This window comes from Papio anubis, chromosome 16, assembly GCF_008728515.1.
Source record: "Papio anubis isolate 15944 chromosome 16, Panubis1.0, whole genome shotgun sequence".
Taxonomy (NCBI): domain Eukaryota; kingdom Metazoa; phylum Chordata; class Mammalia; order Primates; family Cercopithecidae; genus Papio; species Papio anubis.
The window spans coordinates 21,541,596-21,565,576 of NC_044991.1; the positions used below are offsets into that span (position 1 = coordinate 21,541,596).

Genomic DNA, 23,981 nt, shown 5'->3' on the forward strand with positions numbered 1-23,981 from the left:
AGCATACACTTTGGTACATTCGCATTGTTGTGCAACTGTCACCCCCGTCCAGAACTTTTTCATCTTCCGCAAATTAAACTGTACTGGTTCAACACTGACTCCTCATTCCCCCATCCCTCATTCTACTTGTCTCTACAATTTTGATGACTCTAAGTACCTCATATAAGTGGAATTTTACCATTCTACTTGAACTCCTGGGCTTAAGCGATTCCCCCGCTCCCCGCCTTGGCCTCTTAAAGTGCTGGGATTACAGGCATAATTGCACCACCACACCCAGCAAAATTGGCCATTGTTAAGGGTACCGTTCAGTGGAATTAAATGCCTTCGTAGTGTTGTGTAACCATCACCAACATCCATCTCCTGAACCCTTTTCATCTTGTAAAACTGAAACTCTGTATCCATTAAACAATAACCCCCATTACCCCTTTTTCCCAGCCATCACCATTCTACTTTCTGTGTCTATGATTTTGACTACTCTAGGTACGCCATATAAGTGAAATCATACGGTATTTATTATTTTGTGACTGGCTTCATTTACTCAGCATAATGTCCTCAAGCTTCATTCTCACTGTAGCTTGTGTCAGAACTGCCTTCCTTTTCAGGGCTGAATAATATTCCATTGAAAGGATAGACCTCATTTTGCTTATCCATTCTTCCATTGATGGATATGTGAGTTTCTCCACATTTTAGCAATTATGAATAATACTGCTATGAGCACAGGATCTCTTTGAGACCCTCCTTTTGTTTTGGGTGTATACCTGGAAATGGAATTGGTATATTTAATTCTTTTGGGTATATACCTAGAAGTGGAATTGCTGGGTCACATGGGTAATTCTATGTTTGCTTATTTATTATTTATTTATTTATTTATTTATTTATTTGAGATGGAGTCTCACTCTGTCGCCCAGGCTGTAGTGCAGTGGCGCAATCTCAGTTCACAGCAAGCTCTGCCTCCTGGGTTCACACCATTCTCCTGCCTCAGCCTCTCAAGTGGGACTACAGGCACCCGCCACCACGCCTGGCTAATTTTTTGTATTTTTAGTGGAGACAGAATTTCACCGTGTTAGCCAGGATGGTCTCGATCTCCTGACCTTGTGATATGCCCACCTCGGCCTCCCAAAGTGCTGGGATTACAGGCATGAGCCACCACACCCGGCCCTATGTTTAATTGTTGGAGGCACCACCACCTGTTTTCCACAGCAGCTGCACCACTTTGCATTCCCATCAGCAGCACGGAAGCGTTCTAATTTCTCCACATGCTCCCAGCAGTGAGTAGTGGGCTGTTCCCTGGCGCTGCCTGACTCCCCCATTCTTTCTTTGAGGAGCCTGAAAGGGGCACTTTACTTAGGGATGCCGGAACTCCTGGAATCCTGACCCCTTTTGAGTTTCTAAGGTTTCTAGAAGATCCCCTAGGGGAAGCCCACTGTGGGAGTGATGGCCTGGCTCTTAGCCTGGGGTGCACGCTGGGCTGGGGAGCGCTGGTTCCAGGCATGCATGGGTGAGGAAGTAGCTGTGTGCATAAATGCTGTGTGTATATAAACCCGCGTGAACCAAAGTGGGAAGTCGCTGTAATGCTGGGAGACCCAGGCTCATTTGGAGATGTTCAGCAAGCATCTGACATAGAGCCTGGAAGTCTCTCCCTCAAAGGGCTGCATCTGGGCTCCCATTCTGCCACCAACACAGCTAGGCTGGCCGGGCATGATGGCTCACACTTGCAATTCCAGCACTTTGGGAGGCCGAGGCAGGTGGATCACTTGAGGTCAGGAGTTCGAGACCAGCCTGGCCAACATGGCAAAACCCTGTCTCTACTAAAAATACAAAAATTAGCCAGGTGTGGTGGCATGTACCTGTAATCCCAGCTACTTGGGAGGCTGAGGCAGAAGAATTGCTTGAACCTGGGAGACGAAGGTTGCAGTGAGCCGAGATGGCACTGCTACACTCCAGCCTAGGCAACAAAGTGAGACTCCGTCTCAAAAAAAGAAAAGAAAAAAAAAGACAGCTAGTCTAGACTCTGCCCGAGAGAAGCTGAGGTTCCCAGACATATGGCAGGAGGAGGACTGATGCTAGGGAGGAGACAGAGCCTGCTCATGATAGACAGCTGGGGCTGGCCTCCCTGGGCCCTGAACCCCATGGGTATTCCCAGAGGATGCAGCTCTTGGCCCGAGTCAGCCTCACACACGACTGGGTCTGCTCCCTCGAGCCTCCCTACTCCCATGGGCTCAGCGGAGCCTCATGCCCAGCACAGATGAAATAGCTCTTGGCTGGATGGTGGCCCAAAGAGCTTTGTGGTCATCCTTCCGCACAGTGGTCTTCACCATCCAGGGAGAAGGGAAAGCAACAGAGACTGAGAGCCAAGCATGGGGCCTGGAGTTCGGATAGACTTGGGCCACCCATTGGCTTGAGCAGGGACCCCACCTCTCTCAACCCCAGTCTCCTCACCTGTACGCTGGAGCTAATAATGACGGTGGCCGCCTGACTGAGCAGGTGATGATTCAATGGCGCATGTACAACGTCCAGCCGGCACCGGGCACATTGTAAGTAAATGGCCCTGTTTCCATCAGAAAGGAGAACAGCTGCCTGGACTGAATATGCAACAGGACACCCGGAGTGTGTTTTTTGGATGCATCGGCGCTTTCTAGCCACTGGCCTCTTCTAGAAGTTGCACACAGATAAAAGGTCCCAGTTAATGAGGATTCTGGTTAAAGTTTTAAAATTCACAGCAAGCCCACTCCGCATAATAATGTATCAGAAACACAACAATCCTTTAATCTAGAAGGAATTAATTGCTGGGCCCAGAAATTCAGGGCACGCTGACAGAATCCTTAATTTCTCGAGCTGATAGTTTCAAAAAGTGACTGATTTTAGACTGGCTTCTCTGTAGAAGTACGTAAGACTCCCACAGTCCCAACAAAGGGCGAGATTGTCCTGGTGTCTAACTCAGTAAGAATCATGTATGTGGGGTCTGAATTAATGTCAGCTCTGAATTTTTCCTGCTGAGTGGAACGTGGTGGACTTTAAGCCCCAGGAGATTCAATGGAGCCTCTGTGGTCTGGGCATCCCAGGCATCATCCAGGGAATGTCCTCACTCGTCTCACGTATGTTTACAGAGCGCCTACTCTGAGCCTAAGCTCAAGTTCTGTGTTGGAAATGCAGGAGCCAGTGCGACCAGCCTCAAAGACAGACTCACACAAACCCACGGTCAGATAACTGCATGACTGCAAGTCGTAAAAAGGAATGAGGCAGGGTGTCTGAAAGGACATAACAGGCTGGGCACAGTGACTCACACTTGTAATTCCAGCACTTTGGGAGGCTGAGGCAGGAAGACCACTTGAGGCCAGAAGTTCAAGTCCAGTCTGGGCAACATAGTGAGATCCTGTCTCTGCAAAAATTAAAATATTAGCCAGGTATAGTGTGTATGCCTGTGATCCCAGCTCTTCAGAAGGCTGGGGCAGGAGGATTGCTTGAGCCAGGGAGGTTGAGGCTGCAGTGAGCCCTGACTGCATCCTTGCATTCCAGCCTGGGTGACAGAACAATACCTCATCTTTTAAAAAAAAAAAAAAAGAGAGAGAACAATAGGGCCCTAATTCAGATGACAGGGCTTGGCAGATAGGGCCACAGATCTTATAAAATGTTTTTATTTATTTATTTAATTAATTATTATTATTATTTGTTTGAGACGGAGTCTGGCTCTGTCGTCCAGGCTGGAGTGCAGTGGCCAGATCTCAGCTCACTGCAAGCTCCGCCTTCCGGGTTTACGCCATTCTCCTGCCTCAGCCTCCCAAGTAGCTGGGACTACAGGCGCCCGCCACCTCGCCTGGCTAGTTTTTTGTATTTTTTAGTAGAGATGGGGTTTCACCATGTTAGCCAGGACGGTCTCGATCTCCTGACCTCGTGATTCGCCCGTCTCGGCCTCCCAAAGTGCTGGGATTACAGGCTTGAGCCACCGCGCCCAGCCTATTTATTTATTTTTAATTTTTATTTTTAGAGACGGAGTCTCGCTCTGTTGTCCAGGCTGGAGTGCAGTGGTGCCATCTCGGCTCACTGCAAGCTCCGCCTTCCAGGTTCACACCATTCTCCTGCCTCAGTCTCCCGAGTAGGTGGGACTACAGGCACCTGCCATCATGCCCGGCAAATTTTTTGTATTTTTAGTAGGACGGGGTTTCACCGTGTTAGTCAGGATGGTCTCAATCTCTTGACTTCGTGATCTGCCTGCCTTGGCCTCCCAAAGTGCTGGGATTACAGGCGTGAGCCACCACGTCCGGCCTTTTTAAAATTTTTTTGAGACAAGTTCTTACTCTGTTGTCCAGGCTGCAGTGCAGTGGCATGATCACAGCTCACTGCAGCTTGGAACTCCTGGGTTTAAGTGATCCCCCTGCCTCAGCCTCCTGAGTAACTGGGATTACAGGAGTGCACCACCATGCCCAGCTAATTTTTTTTTTTTTTAAATAGAGACAAGAGCTTGCTATGTTGCCACAGGCTGGTCTCAAACTCCTGGTCTCAAGCAATCTTCCTGTCTTGGCCTTTCAAAACCCTGAGACTGCAAGTATAAGAAAAGAAAATCTTGTAAGCTGAAAGCTGAAGGATGAGGGCAATTAATTGATGAAGTATGATGATCCAGGTGTCCCTGGGTGAAAAAACAACCTCTACAAAGGCCCTGAGGTAGGAATACGCCATTATAGGAGTTAGGAGCTGTTCTCAGGGAGCTGACGGTGATTGAGGCCTATGGAACAAGAAAAGAAAAATCATCATCTTCATTGTCACTATCACTACCATTGTCAGATGAAGGTGAAGTCTTACAAATACTTCATATGGGGCCAGGTATGGTGGTGTGTGTCTGTAATCAAAGCACTTTGGGAAACCAAGGTGGGAGGATTGCTTGAGGCCAGGAGTTTGAGACCAGCCTGGGCAACATAGCGAGATTCTATCTCTGCAATTTTTTTTTTGAATTAGCCTGACGTGTTAGTATGTGCTTATAGTCACAGCTACTCAGGAGGCTGAGGTGGGAGGATTGCCTAAGCCCAGGAGTTTGAGGCTGCAGTGAGCTATGATGGCACCACTGCACTCTAGCCTGGGAAACAGAGCAAGACCCTGTCTCAAAAACAAAACAAACAAAAAACGTCATGCAGGATCAAATACACCAGGCCCTGTAAATATTCCCAGGGGAATCTGAGCACCATTTAGGGCCCCAAAGGGAACATCCTGGGTGCAGACTGGGAGGCAGGAGACAGCCAGGTAAGGACACAGGCTCTGGGTCAGGTGACCTGGCTTTGCATCCTGACTCCCCTCTTAAGGCGGGAAAGAAGGCCCCTCCTCTCCCCTCTCCTCCCCATCTCACTCTGTCACCCAGGCTAAAGTGCAGTGATGCAATCATGGCTCACTGCAGCCTCGACCTCCTAGGCTCAAGGGATCCTTTGGACCACAGGCACGTGCCACCACGCCTGGCTAGCTTTTTGTTGTTGTTGGTGGTGGTGGTGGCGGTTTTTGTATTTTTAGTAGAGACGGGGTTTCCCCATGTTGCCCAGGCTGGTCTCGAACTCCTGGACTCAAGCAGTGCACCCACCCCTGCCTCCCAAAGTGCTGGGATTACAGGCGTGAGCCACCGCGCCTGGCCTGTAGTTACAATAAACTGTACACACTTAGGAGAGTGTACAGTTTCATCAGTTTGACATGTTTTCACCTGGGAAATCATCTCCACAATCAAGATGGTGAATATATCCACCACCTCCGAAAGTTTTCTTATTCCCCTTGGTCACCCACCTCTCTCCCGATTCCCAGGAAAACATTGATCTGCTTTCTGTCACTATAGATTATTTTGCATTTTCTAGGATTTTTCTTCATTTTCTTAAGAGACAGGGTCTCACTCTGTTACCCAGGCTGGAGGGTTGTGGCATGATCATAGCTCACTGCAGCCTTGAACTCTCAGGTTCAAGCGATCCTCCCACCTGAGCCTCCCAAAGTAGCTGGGATGACAGATGCACACTGCCACACTTGGCTAACTTTTATTTTTTATTTTTTGTAGAGATGGGGTCTCCCTATGCTTCCCAGGCTGGTCTAGAACTCCTGGACTCAAGCAATCCTCCTGTCTCGACCTCCCAAAGTGCTGGGATTACAGGTGTGAACCGCCTCCCCTGGCCTATAGAGTTTTATATAAATGAAATCATACTGTATGTACTCTTTTTTGGTCTGGCTTCTTTTATGCAACATAATTTAAGCTTCACCCATGTCGTTGTGGATATTACTAATTCATTTCTTTTTCCTGCTAGGTATGTTTCACAACTTGTTTGTCCACTCACCTGCTGATGGACATTTGGTTGGTTTCCAGTTTGGGGCTATTACAAGTAATGCTGCTATGAACATTTGCATACGCGTTTTTATATTGCCATACGTGTTCATTTCTCTTGGTTAGATACCTAGGAGTGGAATTGCTGGGTCTCAAGGTAATTGTATGTGAAGTATGAGAGAAACTGCCAAGCTGTTTTTCTTTTTCTTTTTTTTTTTGAGACAGAGTCTTGACCTGTCGCCCAGGTTGAAGTGCAATGTCATAATCTCGGCTCACTGCAACCTCCGCCTCCCGGGTTCAAACAATTCTCCTGTCTCAGCCTCCTGAGTAGCTAGAATTATAGGCATGCAACATTATACCTGGTTACTTTTTGTATTTTTAGTAGAGATGGGGTTTTGCCATGTTGGTCAGACTGGTCTTGAACTCCTGACCTCAGATGATCCACCTGCCTCAGCTTCCCAAAGTACTGGGATTACAGGCATGCACCACCACGCCCAACCCAAGCTGTTTTTCAAAGTGATTGTAAAACAGTACCTAAAAGCTCTAGTTGCTCCACATCCTCACCAACCCTTAGTATTGCCAGTTATTCAAATTTAAGCCATTCTAATAGGTGTGTAGTGGTCTCACTGATTTTAATTGGTATTTCCCTAATGACTGATGCTATGGAGCATCTTTTCACCTGCTTATTTGTCATCCATACGTGTTTTTTTGATCAAGTGTCTGTTTCAATTGTTTGTTCCCCATGGGCACTCTTAAAAATTCTTTGTTTTCATATTACTGAGCGTTGAGAGTTCTTTATATATTCTGGATATGTCTTTTTAAAATCAGATATGTGATTTATGAATATCTTCTTTCAATCTGTGACTTGTCTTTTTATTCTCTTAACAGTGTCTTTCTTTTTCTTTTTGAGACAGGGTCTCGCTTATCACCAGGCTGGACTGCAGTCACATGATCATGGCTTACTGCAGCCTCAACCTCCTGGATTCAGGCTATCCTCCCACCTCAGCCTCCCAGGACCACAGGTGTGTGCCACCACACCCAGCTAATTTTTTGTAGAGATAGGGTTATGCCGTGTTGCCCAGGCTGGTCTCAAACTGCTGGGCACAAGCAATCTACCCGTCTCAGCCTCCCAAAGTGCTGGGATTACAGTTGTGAGCCACTGTGCCCAGCCAACAGTGTCTTTCAAAGAGCAGAGAGAGGTTAAATTTGATGATGTCCAGTTTGCACCTTTGTTGAAAATTGACCACATATCTATGAGTCTGTTTCTGGACTCTTTGTTCTGCTTTATTAAACTACTTGCCTATTTGTACACCAGTGCCACACCATCTTCGTTGCTGTGCCTTTATAGTAAGTTTTAAAGTTAGGTCATTTAAGTCCTTTAATTTTGTTCCTCTTTTTCAAAGAAAGTTGTTTTGACTATTCTTTTTTTTTTTTTTTTTTTTTTTGAGATGGAGTCTTGCTCTGTCGCCCAGGCTGGAGTGCAGTGGCACGATCTCGGCTCACTGCAAGCTCCGCCTCCCGGGTTCACGCCATTCTGCTGCCTCAGCCTCCCGAGGAGCTGGGACTACAGGCACCTGCCACCACACCCGGCTTATTTTTTGTATTTTTTAGTACAGATGGGGTTTCACTGTGTTAGCCAGGATGGTCTCGATCTCCTGACCTTGTGATCCACCCGCCTCGGCCTCCCAAAGTGCTGGGATTACAGGCGTGAGCCACCACGCCCAGCCTGTTTTGACTATTCTAAGCCTTTGCATTTCCAATACATTTTGTAATCAGCTTGTAAATTTCTACCAAAAAAGCCTGCTGAGACTTTGACTGAAATTATGTTGAGTTTGTAGATTAATTTGGAAAGAATTGACATATTGACAGTATTGACTCTCTCAACCCATGAACATGGTATACCTCTCCATTTATTTAGACCTTTAAAACTTTTTCTCAGCAATGTTTTGTAGCTTTAATTGTACAGGCCTAACATACTTTTTTGTTCTATTTACTCTATTTCATATTTTTATGCTACCATAAATAGTATTTTTTAAAATTTCAATGTCCAGGTATTTTTTGCTAGTAATATATTTTTTATATTGACCGTGTATCTTTCAGCATTATACTCATTTATTAGTCCCAGCAGCTTTTTTGCAAGTTCCATCAGATTTTTAACTTAAATGAACTTTTTTTTGGCAAATAAAGGCAACTTTTCTTGTTTATATACATCTGAATGTCTTTTATTTCCTTTTCTTGCCTCAGTATATTGGCCATAATCTCCAATACAATGTTGAATAGAAATGGTGAGAGTAGAGAGACCAGTCCTGTTCATGACCTTAGGGGAAAAACATTAATGAACCCTAATGTTCATTATAGGGTTTTGTTTGGTAGATGCCTTTTATTAGGTAAGAAGATTCCCTTCTATTCCTGGCTTGCTTAATTTTTTTTTAACAATCAGGAACAAATGTTGGATTTTGTCAAATGTTTTTTCTGCCTTTATTGAAATCATCTGATCGTTTTAATTTTTTAGTCTGTTAATATGGTGAATTACACTGATTGATTTTCCAGGGTTAAAGCCACTTTGCAGTCCTAGGAGAAACGCCACTTGGTTGTAATGTACAGTTGTCTTCCCTTATCCATGGGGGATGTGTTCCAAGACCCCTAGTGGATGCCTGAAACCTCAGATAGTACCAAACCCTATATACACTATGTTTTTTCCCGTGTCCAGTGGTTAACAACCATTTATGAGACATGAAAAAAAAAAAAAAAAAAGCAGGACAGTGTGACCAGATATAGGAAAAAGAAAAGCAGGCAACAGAAACTGCCTTTAATCTTCAGAGTATACAAATTCGGTAAAAAAGAAAAATAAAGAAAGAAAGAAACTTCCCTAAGAAGGTCCAGATATCATACCTATGATAAAGTCTAATTTATAAATTAGGCACAGTAAGATATTAACAACAATAACTAATAATAAAATAGAACAATTATAACAATATACTGGAATAAAAGTTATATGAATGTGGTCTCTCTCTAAATGTTTTCTTTTACTATATTATGGGTAGCCAAAACCGCAAGAAGTGAAACTCCAGATAAAGGGGGACTATTGTATGTTTTTTTTAAATATACAGTCATGAGTCATTTAATGATGGGGATATGTTCTGAGAAATGTGTCATTAAGTGATTTCATCATTGTATGAACATGACAGAGTGCTCTCACGCGAACCTAGCTGAGATAGCCTACTACACACCTAGGCTATGTGGTGTAGCCTTTCTCCTAGGCTACAAACCTGTACAGCATGTTACTGTACTGAATACGGTAGGTAACTGTATCACAGTGGTATTTGTGTATCTAAACATAGAAAAGGTACAGTAAAAATACAGTATTATAATCTTTTTTTTTTTTTTGAGACAGGGTCTCACTCTGTTGCCCAGGCTGTAGTGCAGTGACACTATCTCAGCTCACTGCAACCTCCGCCTCCTGGGCTCAAGCCATCCTCTCACCTCAGCCTCCCATGTAGCTGGGACCACAAGCACAAGCCACCATGCCTGGCTAATTTTTAAAAATTTTTTTGTAGAGATGGGGTTTTGCCATGTTGCCCAGGCTGGTCTTGAACTCCTGGGCTCAAGTTACCCACCTGCCCTGGTCTCCCAAAGTGCTGGGATTACAGGCATGAGCCACTGCACCTGGCCCAGAATTATAATCTTATGGGATCACTATTGTATATTTGGTCCATCATTGACAGAAATGTCATTATGCAGCAAATGACTATTACATATTCAGAGACAACTTATGGTACAGTGGTGTGAGGAGCTCCACCTACCCTCTGCCCAGAGAAATAACTATAACTGGTAAATATATGAAAAAACAACCATTTAAAGTCTCTGGAAATTGTCCTGAGGTCACACAGCAAATGAAGAAACATTTATTCAGGAAAATCGGCCGAGACCAGGCGCGGTGGCTCATGCCTGTAATCCCAGCACTTTGGGAGGCCAAGGCGGGCGGATGATGAGGTCAGGAGATCAAGACCATCCTGGTGAACATGGTGAAACCCCGTCTCTACTAAAAATACAAAAAAATTAGCCGGGCGTGGTGACTTGGCGGGTGTCTGTAGTCCCAGCTACTCGGGAGGCTGAGGCAGGAGAATGGCATGAACCCAGGAGGCGGAGCTTGCAGTGAGCCAAGATCGCACCACTGCACTCCAGCCTGGGCAACAGAGCAAGACTCCGTCTCAAAAAAAAAAAAAAAAAAAAAAAATCTATTAAATCTCAGAACAGTAGAAAAGTGAGAGCCTGTGGCATTTGAGCCATGGCCCATTCTCTCCCTTCCCCGCCCCCCAGCTCAGTGAGATGGAAGTTCTACTCCAGGTGGATGCAACCAAGAACACAGGTCTCCCTCTCCTCAGTCTCAGTTGAGGGGCTAGAGTATCTCCCCAGGAAGGGCATGACATCAGCATTTCTCATCCACCAAGTCCTGTGTTCTAGATACTCCATTCTAGGCAAGAGTGGCTGAGAGGTCTGGGGTTCTCCTCCTCTACCCAGCCCCACTCTGTAGGGTGGAAGGTCTGCCTTAGGTGCAGCAGGCCAAAAAAATGCCTGGTTGCATTTGCCCGAGCTCATTCATAGGATAGAAGTTCCATGCCATAAGTGGCAAGTCAAGACGATCAGAAGCTACTGCCCCATCCAGCAGCCTGTTCATGAAGCAGGGGTGTCATTCTTTGAGAAGGGGGCCATTCTCCCTGCCTCCAGTCCAGAGCAGTTGTGCAGAGAGTAGCAGGCTGTAAGAACAGAGAGATCCTAAGCTCTTCCCAAGGGAACTGACTTCCTTCGGAACTGGGTGTGGAGGAGTTCCAGCTTAAGGGGAAAAGCAATGGAGATTTTGGTAGTAAGCAATTTTGGTGGCAAGCAATTATGAGGAGGCTAGTAGCTTGTCAGATTAACAAGCTAAACTATAGGGTAGCTACTGAGAAGAACACTCCTGGAATTGTAACAAACCTCAAAGACTGGCCTCAAAGAGTACCTTTGCAAAAGGGCCTGAATTTAACTGAATCACATGTGGAGCAATTTATACTCCAGGGCACTATTGAAAACAATAGAGCAATTAGTCATCAATGGAGGCTAATAGCTGGGTATGATTCCAACAAAGGCAGACAGCTTCACAAAGAAATCATAAAAAGAGACAAAGAGACCCCTGCTAAAACCACTGTCACCCAGGGTGACCCTGGTCATGTCCAAGGCTACTTTCTCTGAGGAGTGAAACCAGAAGCTGCATACTTAAGAGAAATAGACTTCACTGGAATAGTCCAGCTAAGTCACTAAACAAATAAACAAGCAAACAAAACAAGCCCCAGAAGGTGAGAGTTCAGTAGAGTGCTACAGTATATTCTCTAAAATGTCCAGTGGTTAACAACCATTTATGAGACATGAAAAAAAAAAAAAGGCAGGAAAGTGTGACCAGATATAGGAAACAGAGAAACAGGCAACAGAAACTGCCTTTAATCTTCAGAGTATACAAATTCGGTAAAAAAGAAAAAGAAAGAAAGAAAGAAACTTCCCTAAGAAGGTCCAGATATCAGGCTTAGCCAAGACTCCAAAGCAACTGTTATAAATATATTCAGAGAACTAAAGAAAATAATGCTTAAGAAAATAAAGGAAGGTAAAATGATAATTTCTTATCAAAATAGAGACTATCAATAAAGAGACAGAAATTATAAAATAGCACCAAATGAAAATTCTGGAGTTGGAATACAATAACTAAAATGAAAACTTCATTAGAGAGATCCAGCAGTAGAATGAATGGGCAAAAGAAAGAACCAGCAATTGTAAGGAGAGATTAATAGAGATTACACAATTGAAAGAGCAGAGAGATGGAAAAAATGTAGAAAAATGAACAGAGCCTTAGAGAAATGTGGAAAACCATTAAGCACACCAACATTCATGTAATTGGGAGTATCAGAAGGAGAGGAAAGAGAGAAAGGAACAGAAAAAATATTTGAAGAAATAATGCTCAAAAACTTCCCAAATTTGAGGAAAACAATCTACACACATCCAAGAAGTTTAATGAACTCCAGGTCAGAATTTGCAAATATGCAAATATATCCAGACATATTATAGTGAAATGATTAAACAATCAAAACAAAGACGCTATAATCCCAGCTACTCAGGAGGCTGAGGTGGGAGGGTAACTTGAGCCTAGGAGTTTCAGACTAGCCTGGTAAGCTAGTAAGACATCATCAACACAGTAAGACATCATCCCTAAACAAACAAACAAATAAAAAAAAAAAGCAAAGCATTAAGTGAAAAAAGGCTCATCAAAGAGAACAACATCTCAGACTAACAGCTGACTTGTCATTAGAAACTGTGAAGGATAGACGCCAAAGTGCTGACAGGAAAAATAAGTATCAACCAAGAATTGTATATCCAGCAAAGTTGTCTTTTAAAACTGAAGGTGAAATAAAGACATTTCCAGATCTGCAAATACTGAGAAAATTTATTATATACTATTGAATTTGCCAAAATTTTGTTGAGAATTTTTCTATGTTCATGAGTAACACTGGATTTTAGGTTTCCTTTTTTTTAAAAAATTTTTACATATAATTTTGTTGTTTCCCAAACTCACCCGACTCTAAAACTTTTTTCTGTTTTTTATAACACTGTGGTCCAGTTTTGATATCAACAAAATGCTGGCCTCATAGAATGAATGAATTAGGAAATGTGTCTCTCAGTTCAATTTTCTGGAAGTTTATGTAAAATTGGTAGTCTTGGCTACTTGGGAGGCTAAGGCATGGGGATCATATGAGCCCAGGAGTTTGAGTCCTATCTGGGCAATAGAGAGAGACCCTGTCTTACAAAAATTGCTACCATTTATTTATTCCTTCAACGTTTGGGGTCAGCCAATCCAGAATCATACACCAGCAAAAGATCCATTCAAAGTGTAAGGTCAGTGGATTTCACTGTCACAAAACACAAAAAATCCATTGACCTGATTTCAGATTTTACACTGCAACTAACCTTTGAAAAACTACCACTTTTTGCATTTTGGTTTATATCAAAGAAGAATATCCATGCTTATCTAAAAAGCTCCTCCATAACTGGGTGCAGTAGTTCCTGCCTGTAATCCTAGCTCTTTGGGAGGCTGATATGTGGATCTTCTTTGAGGGTCATTATTCAGCCTTTTACATACGGTAAGAATCAGGAGTCATGAGCTCCATACACAGAAGCTCCTGGGAGTCTTTGGTAATCCTCCAAGTGTAGAGAGGTCCCAGGAACAGCTGCTCTGGGCTATCAGAGTGAGTGGGCCTGGGGGATTTTCCTGAACAGCCTCCCCTGCTTGATGCCCAGGGAACCCAGACCAGGTTGCAGCTTGAGGGCAGCACAGGGCATGGCCAGGTCAGTGCCTCTGCTCTTCTATAGCTGTACGGGTGGCAGCCCAAAGAGCTGGCTCTGCAGCAGGGCTGAGTGTGAATCCTGCCTGGGTCCCTCTGTGTCGCAGGTCCGTGAACTCAGTATGTTCATGACCAAACCTGTGACCTTCCACCTAAACCTGCACCACCACCCGCGTCTGCCCCACCCTTTCCTGGTGCCCAAGCCCTTGTTTTCCTTCGCAGACCACCCACCTCCCCACTCAAACGATGGGAAACTCCACCAGCATTCCTTCCAAAACGCCTCTTGAACTTACCCCTTCTCCACCCAACTCCACTCCTGGTCCAAGCCACTGACATCTCTCATCTTAATGACTGCAAATTCCCTTGCTGGTCTCTAGCCTTCAGCCCCGTCCCTCCCAATCCACTTCCCAGCCACCACCTCTGGGAATAAATGCGATGGCAATCTGGCAGGGCTGCCGCCTGCCTCACTTCCTCGTTGCTCCCCGTTGCCCTCGGGGCAAACATCCAGTGTGCCTGCCGCTGCTGAGCCCTCCAGCCCCATCTCTTGCCACATCCCCACTTGCACCCCAAGCTCCAGGCAGACAAGCACTGTTTGGCTCCTCAAACCAGCCAGTGCCTTTGGCCTGTGAACCTAAGCACAGTCTGTGCCTCGGCTCCCTCCCCCCATCCCCTGCCTTGGGGTCATTCCTGGGCATCCCCTGAATTTCTGGGGTGGTTGGGAGCCTCTATAGTCACTCAGGCCTCCTGGGCTTGTCCCTAATGGGCCCCCAACTTCCTTCCAGGCTTGGCCTAGGCTGGGTTTGGGGAAGGCGCATGCAACGGTTGTGAATAGATAGGTATGTGGGGAGGGAGGGCATCCATGGAGAGGTCCTCCGCAAAACCCTCAAGTAAGAACCTCCTCTGGAAGGGGAAAGAAGCCCCATGTACCCCTGCTCTAGAGGCACAGGGGTGACGCTGTGGAGGGGTCAGAATCAGGGACTCTGCCCACAGCCACTGCACCATAGGAGGCCGCAGAGCCACTCAGGAGGGGCAGGAAGACAGCCACAGGGTGACCAGGATTCTCTCATTCTTGCCTTGAACAAACTCTACTCTGCCACCCTGGACTCTTATTACCCTTACGATGGCATCTCACCCTGTTGCCCAGGCTGGAGTGCAGGGGCGTGATTTTGGCTCACTGCAACCTCTGCCTCCCAGGTTCAAGTGATTCTCCTGCCTCAGCCTCCCTAGTAGCTGGGATTACAGGCGTGCATCACCACGCCCGGCATATTTTTGTATTTTTAGTAGAGACGGGGTTTCGCCATGTTGGCCAGGCTGGTCTCAAACTCCTGTCCTCAAGTGATTCACCTGCCTCAACCTCCCAAAGTGGTGGGATTACAGGCGTGAGCCACCACACCCAGCCCCCGGACTCTTTTTCAACCAGGCCTGACCTTTTGAATTCTGTGGTCACCTCTGTATTGTCCAATTTTAGCAGGAATCCTGCTAAGTCAGATTATCCAGAGCCCCCTATATCTAACCACCTTCCATGTCTGATTGGGTTCCTCTTTCTCCACCACCCCTAGGTGCTGTCTGAGCACCCTGGCCTGTCTTCAACAGGAATTCTGTTAGGTGGGTTTAGCTGGAACCCTTCTTCGCTCGGATGTTTCCTTAGTCACTTTCCATCCAGTGATCCCCACCCTGCTCCTTGTACTCCTTGGCGATCAATCCCCCACTGCAAAACCCCATCACGATGGTCCCTATGCCAATCTCAGTGGCTCCTCACTGCATAAAGTCAGCCTGATCATCCTTAACAAGCGTCATGAATAATAGCGGGCTTTGCAGCTGGCTGCATGCCCTCCCTTGTGGGCTTAGCAAAACACCCCCCTCCAACCCGGGTTCTCTCCTCTGATGACCAAAGGCTTTCCTCCTCACATTGGATGTACATTTCTTCTTTTTTTAGAGACAGAGTCTTGCTGTTACCCAGGCTGATGTACAGTAGCACAATCATAGCTCACTGCAGTCTGGAACTGGGCTCAAGCAATCCTCCTGCCTCAGCCTCCTGGGTAGCTAAGACTACAGGTGTGCCCAGCAAATTAACCACCATGCCCAGTAAATTAATTATTTATTATCATTTTGAGATGGGGTCTACTCTGTCGCCCAGGCTAGAGTGCGGTGGTACAATCATGGCTCATTGCAGCCTCAACCTCCCAGGCTCAAGCAATCCTCCTACCTCAGCCTCCCAAGTAGCTAGGATCACAGGTGTGCACCACCAAACCTGGCTAATTTTTTTTTTTTTTTTTTGAGACGGAGTCTCGCTCTGTCACCCAGGCTGAAGTGCAGTGGCCGGATCTCAGCTCACTACAAGCTCCGCTCCCGGGTTCACGCCATTCTCCTGCCTCAGCCTCCCGAGTAGCTAGGACTACAGGCGCCCGCTACCTCGCCCGGCTAGTTTTTTTTTTGTATTTTTAGTAGAGACGGGGTTTCACCGTGTTAGCCAGGATGGTCTCGATCTCCTGACCTCGTGATCCACCCGTCTCGGCCTCCCAAAGTGCTGGGATTACAGGCTTGAGCCACCGCGCCCGGCCAAACCTGGCTAATTTTTAAATTTTTTGTGGAGATGAGGTTTTGCTTTGTTACCCAGGCTGGTCTCAAACTCTTGGGCTCAAGCGATCCACCTGCCTTGGCCTCCCAAAGTGTTGTAATTATAGGCGTGAGCCACGGTGCCCGGCCTCATGTACATTTCTAAATCTCCGATGCCAGGACCTCTGAGGTTTCTGCAGACCACATTCTCTCCTTCCACCCCTCATCACCTTTCCTCTGCAAAGGGCTTCCCTTTCACGCCTGGACCCCTCCACATTCCCTGGCCACCCCCTCTCCTCGCCAGCTCAGCCCATCCACCCTGCTGCTCCCCTTGAGTCTTCCCTGAGGCTCGCAGAGTTCAGGTTGGGGGTGCTCGGGTCTCAGCAGGGCCAGCACTCCACCACCGGTGTTCCTTGGCATACCGTGTAAGGCCCCAGAGCAGGCCTACCTGTAGCCTCTATGAGGTCTCAGTGTCAGACTAATTAACACCCCCAACCCATGCCATGGGGTCTCTGATGTATTCCCAGCACTGGATCAAGTTGGGGAATCCAGAGATTATGTTCAGACCCAGCCCTGCCTTCCTGGAGCCCTCAGAGAGCCAAGCCAGCAACAGTCCGCACCTGACTCAGCCAGGACGCTATAGTTGCCTAGATATGACATGCAAACCAGTCACCAGCAGACCTGCAAACGGGTTTCACTGTCCAGAATTGAATGGAGGGCTACCCAGCTGTGGCAGGGTGAAGGCATTACTGGGCAAAAAGGGCTCACTGCCCCTTGGGCTAAAAGCCAATGCTACGACACTAACTTGTTTTTTGTTGTTGTTGTTTTTGAGACGGAGTTTTGCTCTGTTGTCCAGTCTGGAGTGCAGTGACGCCATCTTGGCTCACTGCAACCTCCACCTCCTGGGTTCAAACAATTCTCCTGCCTTAGCCTCCCGAGTAGCTGGGATTACAGGTGTCCGCTACCAAACCTGGCTAATTTTTCTATTTTTAGTACAGACAGGGTTTCTCCATGTTGGCCAAGCTGGTCTCGAACTCCTGACCTCATGATCTGCCTGCCTTGGCCTCCAAAAGTGCTGGGAATACAAGCATGAGTCACTGCGCCCGGCCGACACTGGGTTTTTGAGAAAAGAAAAGCTTTTATTGCAAGTTGACTTACAAGGAAATAGGAGTCCAGCTCAAAGCTGCCTCCCTGTACTGGCTTTAAAGCGTAATTTTATTGGAAAAGGTTTATGGGGTGGAAGGTAAGGGGAGGTCCTTGGGGAGGCGCAGTTATCCTTCATGCCTCCTCATGGGTCGCATGTGCAAATCAGGAGACATTAGTATGAAACACGCAGTGGAAATTTAGGCTTTGATGTCTGAAAGCCTGTTCTGCACAGACTCCCATTGGCCATCTTGGTTCTAGTCAATTTCAGCCAGTTTCTAAAATCTCACAAGTGGAGGGAGTTTCAGCTTTTTAGGAAGTTGTTTCTTTTCTTACCTGCTATCCTGCAAACTCAAGAATTTCTGTTAATCCCTGACATCTTAAACTACTTGGGGCACGGTTTCGGAGGGACCCATAGGGCTCGCAACACAGACGATGACCTGTGAGCTGTTGCCCAAGGCCTCGTGGGCAGAGGGGCCCTGTGCTCCGTTTAACGCTCTGCTGTTGCTGTCTTGAAATTCTTCATAATTTTCCAATGGGGCTGCTCATTCTCGTTCTTTTTTTTTTTTTTTTTTTTTTTTTGAGATGGAGTTTCACTCTTGTTGCCCAGGCTGCAATGGCGTGATCTTGACTCACTGCAACCTCCACTTCCTGGTTTCAAGCGATTCTCCTGCCTCAACCTCTGGAGTAGCTGGGATTGCAGGCGTCCACCATCATGCCCAATTTTTGTATTTTTATTAGAGACAGAGTTTCACCATGCTGACCAGGCTGGTCTCAAACTCCTGACCTCAGGTGATCTGCCCGCCTCGGTCTCTCAAAGTGTTGGGATTACAGGCGTGAGCCACTGCACCCAGCCTCTCTTTTTTTTGAGACAGAGTCTCACTCTGTCGCTTATGCTGGAGTGCAGTGGTATGATCTCAGCTCACTGCAACCTCCACCTCCCAGGTTCAAGCAATTCTTGTGCCTCAGCCTCCGAGTAGCTGGGGTTACAGGTGTGTGCCACCATGCCCAACTAATTTTTGTATTTTTAGGGGAGATAGGGTTTTGCCATGTTGGCCAGGCTGGTCTCGAATTCCTGGCCTCAAGTGATCCACCCACCTCGGCCTCCCAAAGTGCTGGCATGAACCACTATGCCTGGCCGTGGGGGCTGCTTATTCCCATTTCACACTGGACCTTGCAGATTATATGGCCAGTCCTGAGGGTCCCGAGGCTTCGTGTGTGGGCCATCCACCAGGTACGCATCCATCTGGCATCACCCATCATCCTCATCTTCTGCTGGGTGCCTTGCCACATGGAAATGTCAAAGGCCTGTGGCTGAAGCGATCATGGGATGTGGCACTCAGGGGTGGTGTCTGGCTGGGAGCCTCAGGAATGCCCAAATCCTGCTTCCTGTGAAGTCCCCCAGCAAGATACAGGCACAAAGACACAGACGCACCGGAAATCAACGTGCCACTTGGTTCTGGGAGCCTCTCAGAAAAAACCACAGTGGGCCTGGGGCCTTTTGAGGTCTCTGGGTGACAAGTCCCTCTTGGGATTAGACCATGGTGACCACTGATCCTGAGCAAGTCACACAAGGCTTCACAACGGTTCCAGATGATAAAACATGGCACCAGGGCCGGATGCTGGTGGGAAGTCCCTCCTTCCGCTCTGGTTTTGTGGTTGCTTGTTGTGTGCTGTTTCCACAAGAGGACAAAGAGGAACTCACCCCCGAGGGTCCAGAGGCGAGAAAGGTGCAACTAGATGTCACTCTCAGTCCTGCCTCAAGTGAGTCACACAGTTCTGACTGGCTGTGTCGAGAACACTGTTTCTCTTTTTTTTTTTTTTTTGAGACGGAGTCTTACTCTGTTGCTCAGGCTGGAGTGCAGTGGCGTGATCTTGGCTTACTGCAAGCTCCGCCTCCCGGCTTCACGCCATTCTCCTGCCTCAGCCTCCCGAGTAGCTGGGACTACAGACGTCCACTATCATGCCTGGCTAATTTTTTTTTTTTTTTTGGTATTTTTAGTAGAGACAGGTTTCACCATGTGAGCCAGGATGGTCTCGATCTCCTGACCTCATGATTATCCCGCCTCAGCCTCTCAAAGTGCTGGGATTACAGGCATGAGTCACCACGCCCAGCTTTTCTTTATTTTCTTAGAGATGAGGTCTCGCTCTGCTGCCCAGGCTAGAGTGCAGTGGTGCGATCATAGCTCACTGCACCCTCGACCTCCTGGGCTCAAGCAATCCTCCCGTCTCAGCCTCCCAAAGCACCTGGGATTACAGGCATGAACCACCACGCTGGGTCAGAAAGAGCCCACCGTTTCTGTGCGAGGAGAGGCAATGAAGGCGTCCCCTCTGCCCTCTGAAGTTGCCACCCAGTTGTGCCCACGGAACCTGGCTGTGTCTGCAGTCAGATACCTCTGGGCTGCCCCTGAGACCATATGAGTGATGTCACTGCAGAGTCCTGAATTGCCTGGCAAGGCAGGAAGGACAATGAGTGGTGTCTGAAAGTACAGCTCTAGGCAGGGAGGGAGAGAACAGTAAGAACAATTTGACTGATTTTGGTCTCTTTTGTTTTGTTTTTGAGACGGGGCCTCACTCTTGTCACCCAGGCTGGAGTGCGGTGGTCCGATCATGGCTCACTGCAGCCTCAAACTCTTGGACTCCAGCGATGTTCCTGCCTCAGCTTCCTGAGTAGCTGGGACTACAGGCATGTGCCACCACACCAGGCTAATTTTTTTTTGAAAGATGGGGTCTCACTATGTTGCTCAGGCTGGTCTCAAACTCTTGGGCTCATGTGATCCTTCCACATCAGCTTCCCAAAGTGCTGGGACTACAGATGTGAGCCACCATACCTGGCCTCATCTTAGTCTCTTGATTTTCTGAAAGCTCCATCTCACTGTGACTAAAAGAGTCGAGACAGGCTGGTATAACTTCTGCAGGCTGTAACATACTCTAAAGGTTCTAAACTATTACTAAGCAGATGATCAATTCCTTAATTTGGGCTTTTGGTAAAGTGGGCCAGAGTTCAAGGCTTAGGCGCAAGGTCTAGGGGGACCTCCCCATGCCTGTGCCCAAACACCACATGGAAGAAGGGAATGAGCCCCAGCAGATGTGAGGAGCAGAAGTGACCCGGAAAGGCAGCCGTCCAGCAGGGTGCATGACCACAGGCTCCACATGAGCAGACGCCATGTCTCTGTTCCATGCTCTGTGTCCTTTGCAACCAGAAGCATACCAGGCACCTGGCAGGTGCTCAATAAGTAGTTGTGAAAAAAAGCCATCTGGTCACTCAGAAGCAGACGACTAGGAGAGTGTGCATATGTGTGCATGTGTGCGTGTGTATGGTGGGTGTGCATGTGTTTGGTGTGTGTGCATGCAGGTGATGTGTGTGCATGGGTACTTGTGTGCTTACACATGTGTGTGTGCATGTGTGCTTGCACATGGTGTGTGTGTGGTGAGGTGACAGATCTTCTGATAGTGACTCTGCCTTCCAGCAAATCTGACCCAGTCACTGGCCTGGAAGTTGACCCATTCTGAATGGCAGCCCCTTGTCTTGGGGCAAAACGCGGAGCGACAGGAGAGAGGCAGTTCTTTCTTCTCGCCCCTGCTAACTGGCGCCCTCCCAGGGCCTAAACTCCCCATGACCTGTGCAAGAGTCTAAGAGAAGATGCCAGTCCCCCTGGTGACCCGGCCGGAGGAGAGAAATACAATGTCTTGCTGCCTGGAGTCCAGAGTCGAATGGGATTCGGGGGACATTCTATCAGTTCTTGCTGCTATCACCCCTGCATGCCATAGAGCTCCAACATAGCCAAGGACAGTGGGGTTCAAATTCAAGGGCTGCTATTTCTTAGTTGTTTGGTCTTGAGCAAAATTCCCTCTTCTGAGTAGGGGAAAAATTATTACTAGCCTGTTGTGATTATTGAACAAGATCATGAAGTACCACGTGGTGGGCAGCAGCCTCCAAGATGAGAGAGTGGCTAATGAGCCCCACCTCCTGGTTTCGTGCCCTGGTACAGTCACCTCCCGTACTGAATAGGGCTGGCCTCTGTACCTATTGGATGTTGTGAAAATGACAGAGTGATTTCTGAACTATCTTTTGTGTGTGTGTGACAGGCTCTTGCTCTGTCACCCAGGCTGGAGTGCAGCAGCACAATCGTGGCTCACTGTACCCTTGAACTCCTGGGCTCAAGGAATCTCCCGTTTCAGCCTCCTGAGGACTACAAGCACACACCACCACACCTGGCTATTTTTTTTACCTTTTGTGGAGATAGGGTCTTGCTCTGTTGCCCTGGTCAGTCTCGAACTCCCAGCCTCTTGATCCCAAAGTGCTGGGATTACAGGTGTGAGCCACCATGCCTGGCCTAAACTGCTCTTGAATCCCTGACCCACAGAAACTCGGGATAATCACAGTTCCTTGTGGGTTTTTTTGTTTATTAATTTTTTTGAGACGGTGACTAGCTCTGTCTCCCAGGCTTGCGTGCAGTGGCACAATCTCGGCTCACTGCAACCTCCCCCCCAGGTTCAAGCGATTCTCCTGCCTCAGCCTCCCAAGTAGCTGGGATTACAGGTGCCTGCCACCACGCCCAGCTAATTTTTGTATTTTTAGTAGAGACAGGGTTTCACTGTGTTGGCTACGCTGGTCTCGACCTCCTGACCTCATGATCTGCCTGCCTGGGCCTCCAGTTCCTTGTTTTAAACTATTTTTGGATAGTTTGTTTCGTAGCAAAGGATAACAAAAGCATTTATTATCAATAAATGATAGCAAAGTGCTGTTACTAATCAACCTTTTTCTCTGGAATCATGTTTTGTAACCAGATTGAGATCATCGTGCTAGGTTTCTTCTCTCCTTCAACCCTTCCAGCCAATGCAACAAAGGACTGGTTCCATCAGTCTGTCAGGTGTGTCCAGATTCCTCTTTGACTTCACGAAGGCCCCCACACCGTAGTCAACAGCCGTTTCCATTTTGGACTAGTTAATCGATCTCCTGCTTTTGTAAATCTCTTACATCTGGACTGCTCTTTTTAAAATGTAAGCTCCTCAGCTGGGCGTAGCAATGGAGGCCTGTAATCCCAGCTACTTGGGAGGCTGAGGTGGGAAGATCCCTTGAGCCCAGCGGTTTGAGGCTGCAGTGCGCCATGATTCACCCTGTGAATGGGCCCTGCACTCCAGCCTGGGCAATATAGCAAGACTTAGTCTATTTTTTTCAACTTTTATTTTAGACGTAGGGTATACACACGCAGGTTTGTTACATGGGTGTATTGCGTGATGCTGAGGTTTGGGATATGAATGATCCCATCAGCCAGGTGGTGAGCATAGTTCCCAAGAGTTAGTTTTTCAACCCCTGCCCCCTTTCCTCCCTTCCCCGCTTCATAGTCCCCAGTGTCTACTGTTGTCATCTTTATGTCCCTGAGTACCTGTATTAGTCTGTTCTCACACTGCTATCAACAAATACCTGAGGCGGGGCATGGTGGCTCATGCCTATAATCCCAGTACTTTGGGAGGCTGAGGCAGGTGGATCACTTGAGGTCAGGAGTTCCAGACCAACCTGGCCAACACGGTGAAACCACGTCTCTACTAAAAATACGAAAATTAGCTGGGCGTAGTGGTGGGCCCCTGTAATTCCAGCTATTTGGGAGGCTGAGGCAGGAGAATCACTTGAACCCGGGAGGCGGATGTTGCAGTGAGCCGAGATTGCGCCACTGCACTCCAGCCTGGGCCGACAAGAGAGAAACTCCGTCTCAAAAAAACAAAAAAAGAAATACCTGAAACTGGGTAATTTATAAAGGAAAGAGGTTTAATTGACTCACAGTTCCGCATCGTTTGCCGGCGAGGCCTCAGGAAACTTAAAAATCATGGCAGAAGGCAAAACGGAAAGCGGACACCTCCTCCACAAGATGGCAGGAGCGCGTGGAAGCCAGCGCAGGCAAAAATTCCACTTTTAAAACCATCAGATCTCGCGAGACTCACCCACTATCACGAGAACCACTGGGGCGGGGGGCGGAATTGCCCCGTTAATCCAATCACTTCCCTCCCACAACACGTGGGACTTACAGGTCCCTTCCTTGGCAAGGGGCGATTACAATCGAGATAAGATTTATGTGAGGACACAGAACCAAACCATATCAGTACCCTATGTTTATGGTTTTATGTACTTGTGAATGGCCTCCAGCTGGATCTATGTTGCTGCAAAGTACATGATTTCATTCTTTTTTATGATTATGTAGTATTCCACAATGTATATGTACCACGATTTCTTTATCTTATCCACCATTAATGGGCACCTAGGTTGATGCCTTGTCTTTACTATTGTGAATAGTGCTGTGATGAACACACAAGTGCCTATGTCATTTTGGTAGAATAATTTGTTTTCTTTTGGATATATACCCAATAATGCAGCTATAATGGAACTGCTTTTCTTTTTTTCTTTTCTTTCTCGCGTTTTTTTTTTTTTTTTTTTTTTTTTTTTGTGACAGAGTTTTGCTCTTGTTGCCCAGGCTGAAATGCAGTGGCACAATCTCGGTTCACTGCAACCTCCACCTCCAGGGTTCAAGCAATTCTCCTGCCTCCCGAGTAGCTGGGATTACAGGCGTCTGCCACCACGCCCAGCTAATTTTCTGTATTTTTAGTAGAAACGGAGTTTCACCATGTTGGCCAGGGTGGTC

At 47.2% G+C, this 23,981-nt stretch overlaps 1 long non-coding RNA gene across 1 annotated transcript; it reads right to left on the minus strand.

Moving 5' to 3' along the window:
• Positions 1-381: 381 nt before the first annotated feature.
• On the minus strand, positions 382-23,667 carry LOC108580842. The gene is made up of 3 exons (XR_001892382.3): positions 23,127-23,667; positions 2,440-2,652; positions 382-758 (listed from the first exon to the last, which is right to left on the minus strand). It is a non-coding gene; the product is annotated as an uncharacterized LOC108580842 (long non-coding RNA).
• Between the last annotated feature and the right edge of the window lie 314 nt (positions 23,668-23,981).